This window comes from Colobus angolensis, unplaced genomic scaffold (genome assembly GCF_000951035.1).
Source record: "Colobus angolensis palliatus isolate OR3802 unplaced genomic scaffold, Cang.pa_1.0 Scaffold5, whole genome shotgun sequence".
Lineage (NCBI taxonomy): Eukaryota > Metazoa > Chordata > Mammalia > Primates > Cercopithecidae > Colobus > Colobus angolensis.
In genome coordinates, this window is record NW_012118487.1 from 35,067,663 (window position 1) to 35,085,498 (window position 17,836).

At 37.1% G+C, this 17,836-nt stretch overlaps 1 protein-coding gene across 7 annotated transcripts in view; it reads right to left on the minus strand.

Moving 5' to 3' along the window:
* ARFIP1 (ADP-ribosylation factor interacting protein 1) overlaps positions 1-17,836 on the minus strand; it is a 128,732-nt gene that overhangs the window by 4,877 nt on the left and 106,019 nt on the right. The gene's annotated exons all lie outside the window — the stretch shown is intronic.

Here is a 17,836-nt window from a genome sequence, read left to right on the forward strand (position 1 = left end):
AAAAAAAAAAAAAAAAAAAGGGGAAAAAGATTATGAGAGCTAAAGTCTGTCTATATCAACTTTGTAAAGACTTGCACTGTTCACAATGTTCTAATGAACTACAGACATCCCATTTTATATTCAGAGGGAAAAAACCACCTAAAATTTGCTTACCTCCATTCATATAACAGATATTACAGAGGGTCATATTGTTATGTGTCAGGCACTACTCTAGGGGTTGGGAATGCAAGCAATCAACAAAAAAGGCAAACATCTCTTCTCAAAAGAAGTTTATGTTCTATTGAGGGAAGAAAGAGAACCATCTAACACATATAGTATGTTAGACGGTGATACATGTTACAGAGAAAAATAAAGCAGCAATGTGGAATGTGAGATGTATGTATGGGTGAGAGTTGCAATTAAATAGGAAGGGCTCATTGAGGAAACAGGTGAATACAGATTTAAGGAAGTGAGAGAATAAACTTTAAGTTATCTGGAAGAAAAACATTCCAGACAGAGGAAATAGCAAGCTCAAAGGGCCTGAGGTAGACAGTGTGCTTGGTATGTTTGAGAAGCACCAACAAGGCCTGTATGACTGCAGCAGAGTGAATAAGGGCCTAGTAGAAGTGGTAAGATAGATAATGGGTGGCTAGATGGTGCAGGCCCTTAGATATCATTATAAAGATCTGGCTCCTTGTCTGAATGAGATGAAAAGCTACTGGTAGGTTCTAAGCAGAAAAATGACAACATTTAATTTAATAAACATGCAAAGGTAGAAGTAGAGAGACCTATTAGAATATTACAGCAATAACCTGGCTGAGATAATGGTAGCTTGGACTACAGTGGTAAAAGAGGAGATCATGAGAAGAGGTGGGATTCTGAATATAATGTGAAGATGAAGCCAATGGAATCTGACAACAGATCAAGATGGGAGGTGACAGAGAAAGAGAACACTCAAAGATGTGCCAAGAGTTTTGCCCCAAGCAACTGAAAGAATGAAGCTGCATTTACCGAAATGGCAAAGACTGTGAGAGGGGCAGGCATTGAAGAGGAGAAAAGGTGGGTATTAACAGCTTAGTTTTTGGACACGTTTGAGATATCTCTTAAAAGAGCAGTTTGGGCTAGAGTTGTAAATTTGGGAGTCATTAATATACAGATGATATTTAAAGCCACATGACTAGATAAGCTCATAAGAGAGTGGACAGAGAAGTGATTCAAGGATTAAGTCATGAAAAAAGAACCTTGACCCTTGTATCTCAAAATATATACAACATTTAACTTGAAATGGATCATGGGCTCAAGTGTCAGGGCTAAAGCTACAAAAACTTATAGAAAAAAAATAAGAGAAAATCTTAATGATCTTTGGTTTGGCAAAGAGTTTTAAACAATATACACAAAGCATAAATTACAAATGAAAAACATCAATAAATTGGACTTCAAAAATATTTCTCTCTTCAAAAGACACTTACAAAAATGAAAAAGTAAGCCATATATTTGGAGAAAATATTTGCAAAACAGGTATCAAAGAACTTGATTCTAGAATACATAAAGAATTCTTGGCTGGGCACGGTGGCCCATGCCTGTAATCCCAGAACTTTGGGAGGCCGAGGTGGGCGGGTCACCTGAGGTCGGGAGTTTGAGACCAGCCTGGTCAACATAATGAAATCCTGTCTCTACTAAAAATATAAAAATTAGCCGGGCGTGGTAGCGGGCACCTGTAATCCCAGCTACTCGGGAGGCTGAGGCAGGGGAATCGTTTGAAACTGGGAGGCGGAGACTGTGGTGAGCCCATATCGCACCACTGCACTCCAGCCTGGGCAACAGAGTGAAACTCCATCTCAAAAAAAAAAAAAAAAAAGAATTCTTACAATTCAATAAGAACAACCTAACCAAAAAGCAGGTAAAAAATTTGAACAGACATTTCATCAAGGAAAACACAGATGGCAAATAAGCACATAAAAAGATGCTCAACATCTTTAGTTATTAGGAAAATCCAAATGAAAACCACAATGAGATGCTACTATATATCCACTAGAATGGCTAAAATTTAAAAACCTGGACCACAGTTCTTACTGACCAGGATGCCGAGCAACTGAAACTATCATACACAGAATGCAGAATGGTATAAGCATCTTAGAAAAGTTTGTCAGTTTCTTAAAAACTTACATGTACCTACTGTGTAACACAATTATTCCACTCCTAGGTATTTGCCTAAGAGGAATGAAAGCAAAGACTTCTACATGAAAGTTCATAATACCTGTACTTGTAATAGCTTAAAACTGAAACAACCCAAATGTCCATCAACCATTTCATGCCAGTCAGAATGGTGATTATTAAAAAGTCAAGAAACAACAGATGCTGGGAAGGCTGTGGAGAAACAGAAACACTTTTACACTGTTGGTGGGAATGTAAATTAGTTCAACCATTGTGGAAGACAGTGTGGTGATTCCTCAAGGATCTAGAACCAGAAATACCATTTGACCCAGCAATTCCATTACTGGGTATATGCCCCCCAAAATATAAATCATTTTATTATAAACATACATGCACACATATGTTTACTGCAGCACTATACACAATGGGGAAGACATGGAATCAACCCAAATGCCCATCAATGATAGACCAGATAAAGAAAATGTACATATACAATATACAGTCATAAAAAGGAACAAGATCATGTCCTTTAGAGGGACATGGAGGTAGCTGGAAGCCATCATCCTCAGCAAACTAACACAGGAACAAAAAACCAAATACCACATGTTCTCACTTATAAGTGGGAGCTGAACAATGAGAACACATGGACGCAGGGAGGAGAACAACACACACTGGGGCCCGTCGGGGGGTTGCCGGAGGAGGGAGAGCATCAGGACAAACAGCTAATGCATTTGGGACTTAATATTTAGGTGATGGGGCCAGGTGCAGTGGCTCACACCTGTAATCCCAGCACTTTGGGAGGTTGAGGCGGGCAGATCATGAGGTCAGAAGTTCAAGACCATCGTGGCCAACATGGTGAAACCTGTCTCAACTAAAAACACAAAAAATGAGCTGGGCGTGGTGGCACGCGCCTGTAGTCCCAGCTACTCGGGAGGCTGAGGCAGGAGAGTTGCTTGAACCACGGAGGCAAGGTTGTTGTAGTGAGCCGAGATCGCGCCACTGCACTCCAACCTGGCAACAGAGCAAGACTCCGTGTCAAAAAAAAAAAAAAAAAAAAAATGTAGGTGATGTGTTGATAGGTGCAGCAAACCATCATGGCACACATTTACCTATGTAACAGACCTGCACATCCTGCACGTGTACCCATGAACTTAAAATAAAAATAACTTAAAAAAAAAGAATTTTAACTTCCAATCTTTTAGAATTAGAGGAGAGAATAAAAGCAGAGTATGCGATTTAATTCATGTACTGGCATTGCAGGGAGCTGCTGTTAATGGTCTGGAAAGTTAAGACGGTCAGAAAGAAAGTGGGAAGGGCATCCAAAAATTTTTAACTAGCCCTGCAAATGTCAATATAAGTCAGTTTGTTTACCCACTCCCGAGTAGCTGACTAAATACAGAGAGACAGCTCTTTTTGTAGCTGAGGAAGACTCGGCAGCCCACGAACAAAGGCTCAGGCTCAGTATATTCGTTATATTTAAAATGGTCCCCCACCCCACAATGCAACTTAATCCATGGGAAATCAAAGATGGTGCTTTGCAGGATTGAATTCTAGTTTTCACAACAAAATGATACAATATCCATATCCACAAGAAACATTCTCCCAGTAATTGTTAGAAGACTGATGTGTCAAGCCTTTTAAAGTACACATACGCATCAGATCAGTTCCCTGGTACAGAGGGACCTTCGAGGATTCACAGCTTTGTAATTATAATGTAAAAACAAAAGAAAAAAAACTCCAAATGGAAATGAAGTATAAAATTTCATCCTCAAATATAAGAAGCTATTTTTTTTTTTCTAAAAAGCTAATTGTTCTCACTCTGGCTTATAACAAAACAGATAATTTACCTCATTTTTCTATTAGTATTGATTACTGTAATCTAGTACAAGCTTAATTTTGGTAGTGTATCTTCTAAATCAGATACAAATTTACCTAAGAATAGTGTGTTGACTCATCCAATCAAAACATAATGAACAATTTTCAAGATGAATATTCTTTTTCAACTAAATAAATTAAAAACTTAGAATATTTTCTGCCTATTTTTTTATTAACTAATTTGCACTATGATATGCATTTGTATAATGTCCTCAATGCCATTCTGCCTGATATGCTACAGAGAATCCTCGGAACATTTTGGTTATTAAATACATTGAAATAATTACCAATTAAAAAGGGAATAATTAAGTAGTATTAGAAAAGCAATCACAATACAACTTTTAAAATAAGAAGTTTTTGCAATTTTGAGAATCGTGCTATTACTATACAAGCAGTTTCAGGAGAACATAAAATTATTATTTCAGTTTATTTCCTTTACTTGGTTTATCAGGTTCACTTTACCAGGTGACCTTGTAAAGGTCAACCTGGGAAAGATTCTGGTTTCTCAAATACAGCTGGCTTTCAGAGACAGACAAAGAAAGTGAGGTGATAGGAAGTTCAAATCCCACTTTTAGGAGAAACGACAAAAAGCCAAAATGTTCCAGGACATATTTCAGGGTCTTTACCTTTTTTCAATTTACTTCTATATTTAAGCTATCAGCCCACAGGAACTGAGGAGCACAGAATGAAAGAAAGAGCAGGTATTTTTGGTAGACTATGCTTTGTTATGGTGGGGGAGCACTAACTTTTGGAAACACCTTCTATATGACACATAATGCATTACCCTTACATCTATTCTGTTTGGCCTCGCCCCGCCCCCGTGCACACAGAGATGGGGTTTCACTCTGTTGCCCAAGCTAGAGTGCAGCAATACAATGATAGCTCACTGCAGCCTTGATCCCCTTGGTTCAAGTGATCCTCCTACCTCAGCCTCCTGAATAACTAGGAATAATGGCGCGCATCACCGTGCCTGGCTAACTTTTTTATTTTATTTTATTTTTTTTTTTTGAGGCAGAGTCTCGCTCTGTCGCCCAGGCTGGAGTGCAGTGGCCGGATCTCAGCTCACTGCAAGCTCCGCCTCCCGGGTTTACGCCATTCTCCTGCCTCAGCCTCCTGAGTAGCTGGGACTACAGGCGCCCGCCACCTCGCTGGCTAGTTTTTCGTATTTTTTTTTTTTAGTAGAGACGGGGTTTCACCATGTTAGCCAGGATGGTCTCGATCTCCTGACCTCGTGATCCGCCCGTCTCGGCCTCCCAAAGTGCTGGGATTACAGGCTTGAGCCACCGCGCCTGGCCAACTTTTTTATTTTCTATAGAGACAGGGTCTCGCTATGTTGCTTAGGCTGGTCTCAAACTCTTGGCTGCAGGTGATCCTCCCACCCTGGACTACCTAAGCACTAGGATTACAGGTGTGAGCCACTACATCTGGCCTTGTACAGTCTTCAGTCCTTGATACAGTTGAAAAACAAACAATAAAGAAAACTCAGAAAGTTAAGTAATTTGCCTAAGGTTAGACAGGTGATAGATGGACTGAGATCTGGGGAACACAGGAATGTCTTATTCCAAGAGTGATCTACGTCCTTTCACCTATTTTAATCTGCTTCTATTCATGGGCAATAAACATTTTAGAAACCTTTTAAACAAAATTTGAAACAGACAAGAAAGGGCAGCAGAGCACTTAAAGGAAAAGTGGTAGTGTAGAAAAGATACACAGCACTTTAAACTTGTTCCCAATTTTGTCTCTGGCCCTGAAGTTGTATTAAAACATCCTTGGGACAAGGACCTAACACAGGATTGGAGCAGACGAAAGAAATAAAAGTTAATTCTTGCTAAAACTATGAAGATTAATAAAACATTAAACTTTTATATAATCTTCCCATATTTACAGAATAGGAAAAAGTCTTTATTGAACTATTTATGTCCTAAGTTAGCAATGATTTAAAATATAAAATATTAATACAACAAAAAGGCAGAGATTTAAAACAGGAGCAAAAAAAGTTAGAGGTAACAATTATAATGGAATGGCGGCAAAATTGACAAATTTTGAAAACCTAACATCAGAAACAATTACAGCAATTTAAAAATATACTAAATCATTGCAAACTCACTTATGAAGAACTTTCATAAAGATCTGCCAAACAAAGAGCAAAACCACTCCGGCAACATCTGTTCAGTGACCTAAACATATCATACAATACTTTAATTGTTAAAGGGCAAAACAAACTCTAACACTGACTACTAAGGCAGAAAAACAAGCTGGAGTTTTAAACAGAAACTAGGTAACTGAAATTTAAGAGCAGAACTCACAGATGATGCCAAGTGGACTACACTGAATACTTTCTCTTGCCTACACAGCATGCATCAATAGAATATAAATAACATTTACAAACTTACTGACTGAAAAAACTAGTGATATCATTACCTTTTCAACATCAAAATCATATAAAAGGCAGTTTATTTCTACCAAATGAACTTTTTCCAAATAAAATTTAGATCATATGACTTTCTTATTCAGAGGCACTAAATTTGTTTTAAAAAAGCAATTTCCTGTTAAAATAAGTTATTAGTCTTCATATATTTAGGTTGGTGCAAAAGTAATTGTGGTTTTTGCCATTGACAATCATAAATACTAGGTTGGTGCAAAAGTAATGGCAAAAACCGCAATTACTTTTGCACCAACCTAGTATTTATGATTGTTACGTTCTTCAAAGCAGTTACTGGCTTTCTCAATAATTCTATGAAATAGGGGTTTATATTAAATGTATGAAAATATTGGGATAATTGCTGGTTGTAGGAAAAAGGTGTGTGAGAAAAAGGTGAAACAAATCATTTTTTAGTAAGAGGTCCCCAACCGCTAATATGTAAGGTATCAACTCCTTTCTTTACTCCTATTAAAAAACATACCATTCTATGCTTTCCTGTCTATCACTGAACTTTTCCCAGAAAGAGATCAGAAAAATATCAGGCAAGAAAATATACCTGCCTTGGCCTTTTATTAGGTTTGTGGGGCATAATTTTATTAGTTTGCAATGGCTTTGGAAATGCCTGTCATGTTAAAGCAACTACTGGTTGAGAAAGAGAAACACTATAAAAAATACGGTTGTGGGCATTGGGAATGGAGTGAGAGAAGGAAAGACAAATATGAACTACAAGTGGGGTAGAAAAATAGATTTGTACATTTTTCTGATGCATTAGGATAGGTTTCAGCAAATCACTGACAAGCAGAGGGTTAAAAAAAAGTCCTTACAGAAGGAAAAACAAAGGCAGAGTTCTGAAGATAACTGATGAAACATGACCTATAGACTCCAGTAACAGCAGGTCACAGAACAGTGGTGACGTCTTATAATTCTTTATCCAAGAATTAGATACGTTAACATTCTGAGTGTGGAGATTTTCTCACCTTTAGCAAAAAAAGTCTATCGCCTTTTTTGTTCTATAATTTTACAGGGTTAGTTCCCGCCCTTCAATCCCTCCCTCCCTTCTCCCTCTCTCCTTTTCTCCTTCCTTTCCTTCCTTCCAAGAGCTCCAAGTTTAGACGTGATCAATAGAGCTTCTGTTTTCCAAGGTTATCTTTCCATCTTCTCTCTCTGCTATCTTAACAATTTCACCTTGGGCAGCATTACAGCATTGTATTATACTTAACTAAAAGCGGGCTGTGGAGTCAGAGAGATCTAGATTTGAATCCTGGTCTGGCTGTGAGACTTTCAACAAACTACTTAACCTCTCTGAACTCCAGCATTATCATCTGTGCACTGGTATATAGTCATCTAGATCACATATTATACAGGTATAGGTATTATATAAAAATCCTTATATATTCTCCATTTACAGATTATAGTACTCAAAGATTAGTGTCCATCGATTAACTCAATACTCAAATGTAGGAAGGCCGTGCTCTATAGATGCATCCATGGAGCACCTCTAGGGGCAAAAACAGACTAGCAGGCAATCTCAACATCGTACGGTATGTGCTTTAACTGGAGAAAGGCCTAGGCACTATGGGGAGGAGGGAGGGATGAACACACTTTCAAGTTGGCAGAGAAAACATAAAGTATCATAAATTACCATCTCATCTCCGAGTCCAAAATCAATTTAGGTACAAAAGAATAGGTAAGGAATTGGGTATTTTATTTCATTAACGAGGTGAGAGATATCAAGTTATTTCAAAAAAGTTGGGAGACTGTTATTAACCTAACAGAGAAGTTTGACAATCATGGGCTTGACAGCACTGAATCCTCTTTACAAAACCACACAGAAGTCCATAGTTACAGAATTAGGGGTAGTGAGATCCCAGGAATAGCATGGGAGGCCATAGGGAATAGAAAGAGGAGGGGATCCCACCAATGTTTTCTTTTTTTACCCATCCTATAACTTCTCTCAGAACTTTACTCCATTCCTGATCTCAAGTTCAGAATTAGTCCCTGTACCTTGAGGTATTCACAAAATCCCTATCAAATCCAGAAAAAAGGGATAAATATATAGGCAGGTGTTGGAGGGGGTGGAGGGAGTCACTGAATTCCATATTTAGATAATAAGAAACAGAAAGCTCAGGTATCTAGATCTGCTGGAGCTATCTGGTAAGTGACAAAATGGTGCCAAGTCACCGCAGGGATCAGCAGACCCTGTGCTCACCAGCCTTTGGATACTGGGCAATAGGAACCAGTCAAACCAATGGCCCATCCAAAGGAAAAGCCTTATCAAAATTTGTTATGATAAAGCATTACTCTTCTTTTTAAAAAGCCTGTAAGTAGTAATAGTATGTGCTTTAAGACTAGCAGGCGTGCTTTAACTGGAGAAAGACCTAGGCACTGTGCTTCAAGAAGGGAACAGATGATTCAACAGAAGTTTACAAATCACTTAAACATATGATCCAGGGTTTCTCCAAGAATTTTTTTCTGACCCCTTCCTACCTAGGCACGTTACCCATTCTTGTGTGGTCCTACTCAAGTCAAACTGCCTAGCTTACCAGGTACTTTGAGCCCACACTAACATTTTTCTTCATCAAATTCTGTATTTCTTTCTCATGTTTAAGTTAGTGTTTTATATATAATTGATTTTATTTAAATTCCTCCATTAGACTGTAAGTTGCCTCTCCACAGGGAGTTTGTGATAATACCTTATATGGTTCTTTAGGATCAGGCATAATTGCACAAAACAAGCACCTTAAAATACTTAAGGTCAATTTTTAAAAAAGCATCTTTGAAAATTTAAGGGAAGAAATAAGGATAGAAAATCAGGATGTTAATAAGTTTATGAGGAATAAGGGAAAAAGTTATGAATATTTTAACAAAGTATAGGTGAGTCATGGAAAGAAATTATGGTCAACATGAAAACGCTGAGTCATTACTGAGAGAATTTCAAGAAAAAGTTAAAAAGAACATTGCAAAGTCAAATTCTTAAACACTGCTAGTGTCTTCTGAGACTTTACTCAGAAATACTAATTACAGGTTTTACTTTTAAGCAAACTGAAGGAACCATAACTACGAAGAACTAAAAAAGTATAGCAATGTCACAGCCATAAAGACCCAGTACCATCATCAACAGCACAACCAATGCAGTTATTAGTGATCTGTTCAAGTATCACATTGATCACTTAAAAACTCACCTTTATCACAAAACCTGGCAAATCAAGTTGGATAATACCCAAGGCTGGCAAAATAAGTGAAATGTGGATCTGAAGAGCACACATGTATATCAACCATTAGAACAGACACATCACAGCAATAATGATTAAAAAGTAAATTTTTAAAGTGAATTCTTTTCATTCAAAGTGAAAGGAACAATTCTCTCACCTCCAACATATACAGCAGAATAAGAAACTCTAATCCTACTCTATAGTAAGTTGATGGCTTCTGACCAAAAACGGTTAGAAAATACACAATTACCTTATGATTGCTGAAAAAGAACCAAATCTATAAGAACAGTAATTCATGATTATAAAGCTATCCTTCCTGGAAAGCTTTTCAATACTGAATACAAAATATCCCTCCCTTACAAAAATTATCATGCCAGAATCTTAGCACAACTGACAAAAAAAACTATATGAATTGGTTAGCTAGGTGTGCTGCTCCTTAGCACCCACTCAGGCTTTCATCCCTACTCAACTCTTCAACAATTACCATTACCTTGATTTATTCCAAACAGGTATGGGTTGGATGAGTCTAGTTTAAAAATCAACCTACAACTCACAATTCTTTTTGGTTGCATGGTTTATATAAAGATAGTTAATTTTTGCCTCATTTCCAAAGAAAGAAAAAGGAGGCAATGCAAACCACAAGCAAATTTTTCCTCCTCCATGTGGGTTTAGAAAGACAAACCACTAACAGCAGCAAATGTTGCACCATATGTTAAAATATTTAAAATATTTTCCTCTATAAATGAAAGGTACGCTATCGCACTATTTCTACTCTGTCATCTAAGAATGATGTTGCAACAGAACTCACATTCTAAGTTAACTTTTTCTATTCTCTCCAACACAGAATTAATCATCTAATTTTGAGCTGAGAGGAAAATTAAAGACTATATTTGGGAAATACAAGTCTATTTTAAGTCTCAATTTGGAAAAAAGATAAGGCATAGTATTTAAAAAACATTTTCTAGCTAACTTATTTTCCTATCTTTTTAAAAGTATTATTTTTTTGAATACGTTAAGACATATATGTGGTTCAAAATTAGAAAGATACAAAAAGTATACAATGAGAGGTTTCATTTTCATTCCTGTTTCCATTCACCCTGTTCCCTCTATAGGTAACTGATTTTATTAATACTTCCAGTTTTTCTTTATGCAAATATAAGAAAATGTGATTATACATTCTTCTTTCTTTCCTTACACAAAAGATACTGTACAATAAACACTACTTTGTATTTTGCTCTTTTCATTTAATTGTCTGTCCTGAGGAGCTATCATTAGCATTCTCATTTTTTTAAATAGCTATAAAATATTTCACTGTATAAAAAAAAGTTTATTCAATTAGTCCTTTACTGCTGAACCACTGAGTTCTTTCTCATCTTTAGAAATAACAAGTGATGCTACAATGAATAACATTGTACCTATGTCATTTCATCTTTGTGTAGGCCCTAAACTACCTCTCCAGTTTCATCCAGTGCTATTTCTTCCCTGTCCCCATTATGCTCTGGCCTCACTGACTGTCAACATATGCTGTTTCTTCTATTTAAAATCTCACTCCATCACATACCTTTACCTTACCCCTCTCTCTTTGTATCTTGGCCCCAATATCACTGCCTCAGGGAAGCCTTCCATGATACCCCAGCCCCTCCCCCACAACACACACACCTGGCCAAGTTCTCTGTCTACCCACATGACATTTCTATTTTCCCTTCATCACACTTACCATAGCTTGTATTTACATAATTGTTTGGTTAATGCCTATATCTCTTACCTGACTATAGGCTCTATGAGTGTAAGACCATTATACTTCTATCACCTAACTCAGTGACTGGCATATAAAAAGCAATCCACAAGACCTGGCATGACAGCTCATGCCTATCATCCTAACTCTTTGGGAGGCTGAGGCAGAAGGACTGCTTGAGGCCAGGAGTTTGAAAACAGCCTGGGCAACATAGTGAAACTCTGTCTCCACAAAAAAATAAAAAAAATTATCCAGGCCTTGTGGCACATGCCTGTCATCCCATCTACTCTAAAGCCTGAGGTGGGAGGACTGCTTGAGCCTGGGAGGTACAGGCTACAGTAAGCCATGATCACACCACTGTACTCTAGCCTGGATGACAGAACAAGACCCTATCTCAAAAAAAAAAAAAAAGAAAAGCCAAGTGCAGTAGCATATACCAGTAGTCTCAGCTACTTGGAAGGCTGAGGAAGGAGGATCATTTATGGCCAGGAGTTCAAGACTACAGTAAGCTATGATTGTATCACTGTACTCTAGCCTGGGCAACACAGTGAGACCTTGTCTCAAATAACTAAATAAATAAAAATAAAAAGAGCACTCCACCAATATTTGCTGAATAAAGGAATAAAATTTCAAAGGTGCTAATTATACATCAGTCTGTCTTACTGTTTTACATGTATTTGTTTTACCTTTTAAATATCCCTGAAGCCTTCAGTTCACTCCATTTCCACTATCACTACTGTAATCCAACTACCTACCATCTCCTGTCTAAGCTACTATACTTACTCTTAGTCCCTACTAAGATCTATCCTCCATATTTTAGACCTATCATTTGCTAAGAAGTATTTCAAGGGCTTCCCACTGATATTAAACTTTTCACTAATATGGCCTGTCAGGGCTGCATAGTCTGGCCGTCACTTACCTCTCCAGTTTCTCTATGCTCTGGTCACACTGGCTCCAGTTACATTCATTTTTTCACCATACCACACCCTTTCTTGCCATAAGGCAGTTACACATGCTGGTATTTCTTCCTGGAACACTCTCTGGTTCTCAGTTTCTTACTTTCTCAAGTGATATTAATGTTCAGCATCACTCCCTCACAGAGGCCTTCCCCAACCACTCTTAACTGACCATGTACCCTCCCTTGAGAGCACCAGTCACAGCCAAAATTAAGTCTGGAAGTAAAGTTGCAGGAATAAGAGAATGACTCACAGGATCCAAATGTAGGTAATAATATTTGGCACAGTGTTGAAAGGCAGTTTCTTCTGTTTCCAGCACTATGAACTCCCTGGTTGCTTGTTACGCTTACAGACATCAATCCATAAATGCTTATTTTAAAATTTAGAACCAGGTAGTTCTTTCACCTATATAACTTAATCTCACTTTCCCTAGGAGCACACACGAAGTACTACTGTTTTTGCTTTGGAAGTAAAGGTGACATTAAGTTACTGGCATGAATATTTTTAAAGTACTCAAGAAGAAATTGGGGTTCTTTTTCTTTTGACAATAGGAAAAGAGATTTCAAGAATGTATCTCCTTGTACACATTAGGTATTCACATGCTCCTTAAATTTTGGCAACAAGTATCTTTTTTAAATTCTGAGGTTTATATTTTTTCCTCTCACAGAGAAGTTTTAGTAAGCAAAGAATACCTCTGCCCTCAAAGTTTTCCCAAACCTTTAGTGTATTTTTACAAAAAAGTACTAGGCTTTGAGTATTTTTTCTTTTTCTTTCTTTTTTTTTTTTTTTTGAGACAAGAGTCTCGCTCTGTCACCTAGGCTGGAGTGTAGTGGTGCCATCTCGGCTTACTGCAACCTCTGCCTCCCGGGTTCAAATGATTCTCTTCCCTCAGCCTGGGGAGTAACTGGAATTACAGGCACGCCAGGCTAATTTTTGTATTTTTAGTAGAGACGAGGTTTCACCATGTTAGCCAGGCTGGTTTCACACTCCTAGCCTCAAGGGATTCGTCCACCTCGGCCTCCCAAAGTGCTGGGATTACAGGCGTGTTAAATAATATATTAAGAAAAGAAATCTTAATATACAGGAATGTTATTGTATTGTGATTATATATGAAACACTGTGAGTGAAAACAACAGTTTTCATATCAATCTAAGATTAGGAATGACTATAAATTTTAAGAAATATTATTTTTTAATTAAGTAACTATATAAATCAAATACATGTCCAGGATAGATCCCAAGTCTGGTTCATCTTTTTCTGCCTCCTCTGTCATCCTTTAAGTCACTAAAATATAACATAATAATGAAACAAACCTGCATTTAATGGTTATAGCTAATTTAACTGACATTACCTTGGGGTAGGAGTATATTTTATACTTCTTAAGAATAAAATCCTTACTTTTTATATTTACACACCAAACTGCTTTGCTGAATCTTCTGATACATTCAGATCCCACTCCCAATATATTCATAGCCCTTAAGATTTATCATTCCCAGGTTAAATTACACCTTAAAGAAAAAATTAACCTTCAACTATTTTTTCACATCTTTATAGTTCCAAGCCACATAAAAAGCTATCTAAAAAAAAAACATGAGTCGCTTACATTGATCTGCATATTTTTCTTTAACTTTTTGCCTCCTCTTTCCATGCAAACAGTAAACACTGCAGAAAACAGAAGCATTTCTGAGAGACTATGCTTGCCCCCACGAAAAAAAAGAGTGAGGTAATCAGGATTCCGCCTTTTATCCTCTCCGAGTTGACTTTCATTCACTTCCATCTCCTTCCAATTCCTGTAGCGCACCTCTAATTCTGGGAAGAATGCAAACATGCACTTGCTGAATGAGTACTATATACCTGCACCATTGCTAGGCTTTATGAGGGCTGTAAATGAAAGCATGGTAACTACTCTCACAAAGTCTACAAAGCACCAGAAATGTCTATTATTCTTTCTCTTTACTAACGTAGCCTATGTTTTGTTTTGAACCCTGAACGAAACAATAACAGGTAAACAAACTGCCTTAAATCACAAAATAGCTCAAGTTACATTATTTAAAGGTCTCAAAAAGGAGAAATACTGATGAAAAGAGAAACATTAGAAGACTAATGAGCTATGTCTTTACTGCTACACAACTCAGTGTGGTTCAGTAAATAAAGAAGAGAATATCAGAGATGAATAAGGACTGTTTAGGTTAAAGGCAAACATAACCAAATCACGGGGTGAAGAGACAGAAAATATGAACTATAAATAGTAGAACAACACATGTTTTTATTAAGGGTAAATGACAAATGCCCTTAGGTGCACTTATCACGCACATATGCAGAAATGTGAGTATTTTATACACCTTACCTCTTTGTTTTGCCATAGGGAAGAAAGGCTAGACTAAGTACATATAAACACATCAATTTTATACCTAAGAACCTAACTCCTGATCTGCCTCAAAATTTAAAAAAAGTTCTAAGAGGGAACAAACAAAAACACTAGATGCTAAAGCTTATTACTATAGTACCATTCTCAAGGACTACCTGCTTTTACTTTATGCCCTATTCTCATTATTTGGTTTTCTGGCTTCTCATTTTAGAAGAGAAGCGTTATGAAAAGATATTCCAAAAGCCATGATATGAGAACCAAAAGAAAGCCAAAAGGAGAGAGAGAGAGAAAAGCTGCAAAAACAGGTGTATATACTGCAGTAGTCTTTAGGACATTATCAAATTACAGAAACAGCACATTCAGTGATGTTTCATTTCTTCCTGTTAAGAAATAGGACCACTAGCGGGATGTGGTGGCGTGCGCCTGTAGTCCCAAATGCTTGGGAGGCTGAGGTGGGAAAATTACTTGAGTCCAGAAGTTCAAATCTAACCTGGGCCACATAGTGCGATCTAGTATCTTTAAAAAAAAAAATCAGGGGATGGGGAGTGGTTGGGGGGAAGAAATAGGAAGAGCATACTATATTTTCTTCAAATTAAAGTGTTGGGCCTGGTGCAGTGGCTCATGCCTGTAATCCCAGCACTTTGGGAAGCAAAGGCGGGTGGATCACTTGCGGTCAGGAGTTCGAGACCAGCCTGGCCAACATGGTGAAACTTGTCTCCACTTTAAAAAAAAAAAAAAAAAATTAGCTGGGCATGATGGCACACACCTGTAATCCCAGCTACAGGGAGGCTGAGGAAAGAGAACTGCTTGAACTCAGGAGGTGGAGGTTGTAGTAAGCCGAGATTGCATCACTGCACTCCAGCCTGGGCAACATAGCAAGACTCCGTCTCAAACAAAAACAAAAAGAAACAAACGAACAAACAAATTAAAGTGCTAAGTAGACTACCTGGCAACCATACATAAAAGAGATGTTGAGGTACAAAATCACCTACAGTTTAACAAAAGAACAAAAAACCTAGACTTGAGGCAGTTCAAATTACCAAGGAAGGAAACAGGCATGACAGACAGTTCCGAGGCTAAAAACCTGCTTTTCCTTCCTTTTTAAGCTATTAAAAATAACAGAAAAGAGTAAATGTTGCTCAACAACAAAAAAACAAAGAAAAGTTTTCTCATGGATCTCTGTTTTTTTCTAAATGACAATTACTACTTAAAATAACAGTCCAACAATACTTCTTTATCGTTTGAAGAGTTAAATAAAAAACAGACAAAGACCAAAGCTTCTTTAGATTTTACTTTAGACACAGCTGATTACTCAGTTCAAATTCAAACTTGCCTTGACAACAACTGTGGAAAGCCAAAACAAAGAATATCTATGCTATCTGCTGTAGTCCGAATGTTTGTGTCCCTGTCCAATTCAAATGCTGAAATCTTCACCCCCAACGTGATGGTATTAGAAGGTACTAATCACCTTTGGGAGGTGATTAGGCCATGGGGGTACAGTCCTCATAAATGGGATTAGGGCCCCCATAATAAAGGAATGGGAGGGAGTCCTCCCTATTCCACCATGTGAGGACATAGCAAGGAGCCATTTATGAGTCAGAAGGTACCACCAGACACTGGTACCTTCATTGTGAACTTCCCAGACTCTAGAACTGAAAGAAATAATTCTCTCTTGTTTATAAGCTACTCAGTTTATGGTATTTTGTTACAGCAGCCCAAAAAGACGAAGACATCATCTAAGAATATAAAATCCTTGAGAATAGAAGCAATTTTCTATTATTATTTAATAGTAGTAACAACATTATTCTTAAAGCAATGACTTCCAAGTCTTTATATATGAAGCCCTGACTCTGTTCATCCAAACTGTAAACACGCATCATCAAATTCCTACCAATTGTTTCCACTTGAGTATCCTGTCATCATTTCTCAAACTAAACACTGGATCAAATAGAAAAAATTCCCAATCCTTTCACCCTTACTGCCTTCAGGCCATACCAGCTTCCTATTTCAATTTTCCGACCCCTGTCATGCAGCCTTAAAATCACCATATTCCTTCCTTCCTGCTGCTATTGCAAAGACCCCAGTTCAGGCTCTTAATCATTTCATTTGGCTATAAAAGATTCCTCATTAGTATGTGTGCTTCTACTTTCTTTCTTCCTTTAAGAAAGAAAGAGTCTTTCTAAATGACTTTTTCCTACTACTCTCAACTTTAAAAATTCTTCAATATTTACAAGATAAAATTAGAAGTAAGATCCATTTGACTGACATTTAAAATTTATAGAGATGACCTGGCTGTCTATGAAGGTGTCTCCTTCTTCCCTCCTTGCTCAGCGTAAGTCCCTTCCAAGGCCACAATTCAAAGTCTGTATGTGGTCAAGGCTTGGTATAATCTGGCTTCCAATTACCATTTGATTCTCTCTTCCTTTAAATCACATGAACCTTAGGTTTCACGGTGTTAGTCTACTTTTCTATCAAACATGTATATTCTTTTAGCATACCTCTTTTAGTATTACTGTGTAGTGATGATAGGGTGGAATGTCAAAAATATTTTTATATTTAAAAAAATACAATGTCTATTATCTAAATATTGATATATTCACATCCATTATATATATGATTAAATATATATGACTAAAATGAATATGTACATATGACTAAAATATATAGTGTATATATACTAAAATATATAGTATGTATTAGTGTATATATACTATATAAATATATAGTGCACATATTATATATATAGTATATATACACATAAATATATTTATATATATATATACACACACACACATGCACACACACTAAAATAGGTATATATATATATATATGACTAAAATGAATGCAATCTTTTGTGCTCAGCTAATGAATACCAGAAGGCTGCACTGGGCTCTGTCTGAATGATGCCAGGCAATTTTTATGACAATTCTGCTGAAGTTTCCTTTATTGCCACTATAATGTTTTGTGGTGAGTAATTTTCACCCATAGCAGCTTAAAAAATCAGTGAGTGCTGGACTAGGTGGATCCCAAAGAAATATATTATTTTATAGGTTTTATAGTAGTCATGAGAGTTTCTAAGGAAACATTAAAGAAAACAGTAAGATACTCACAGTTATAGTTTACTAAAATGCCCTT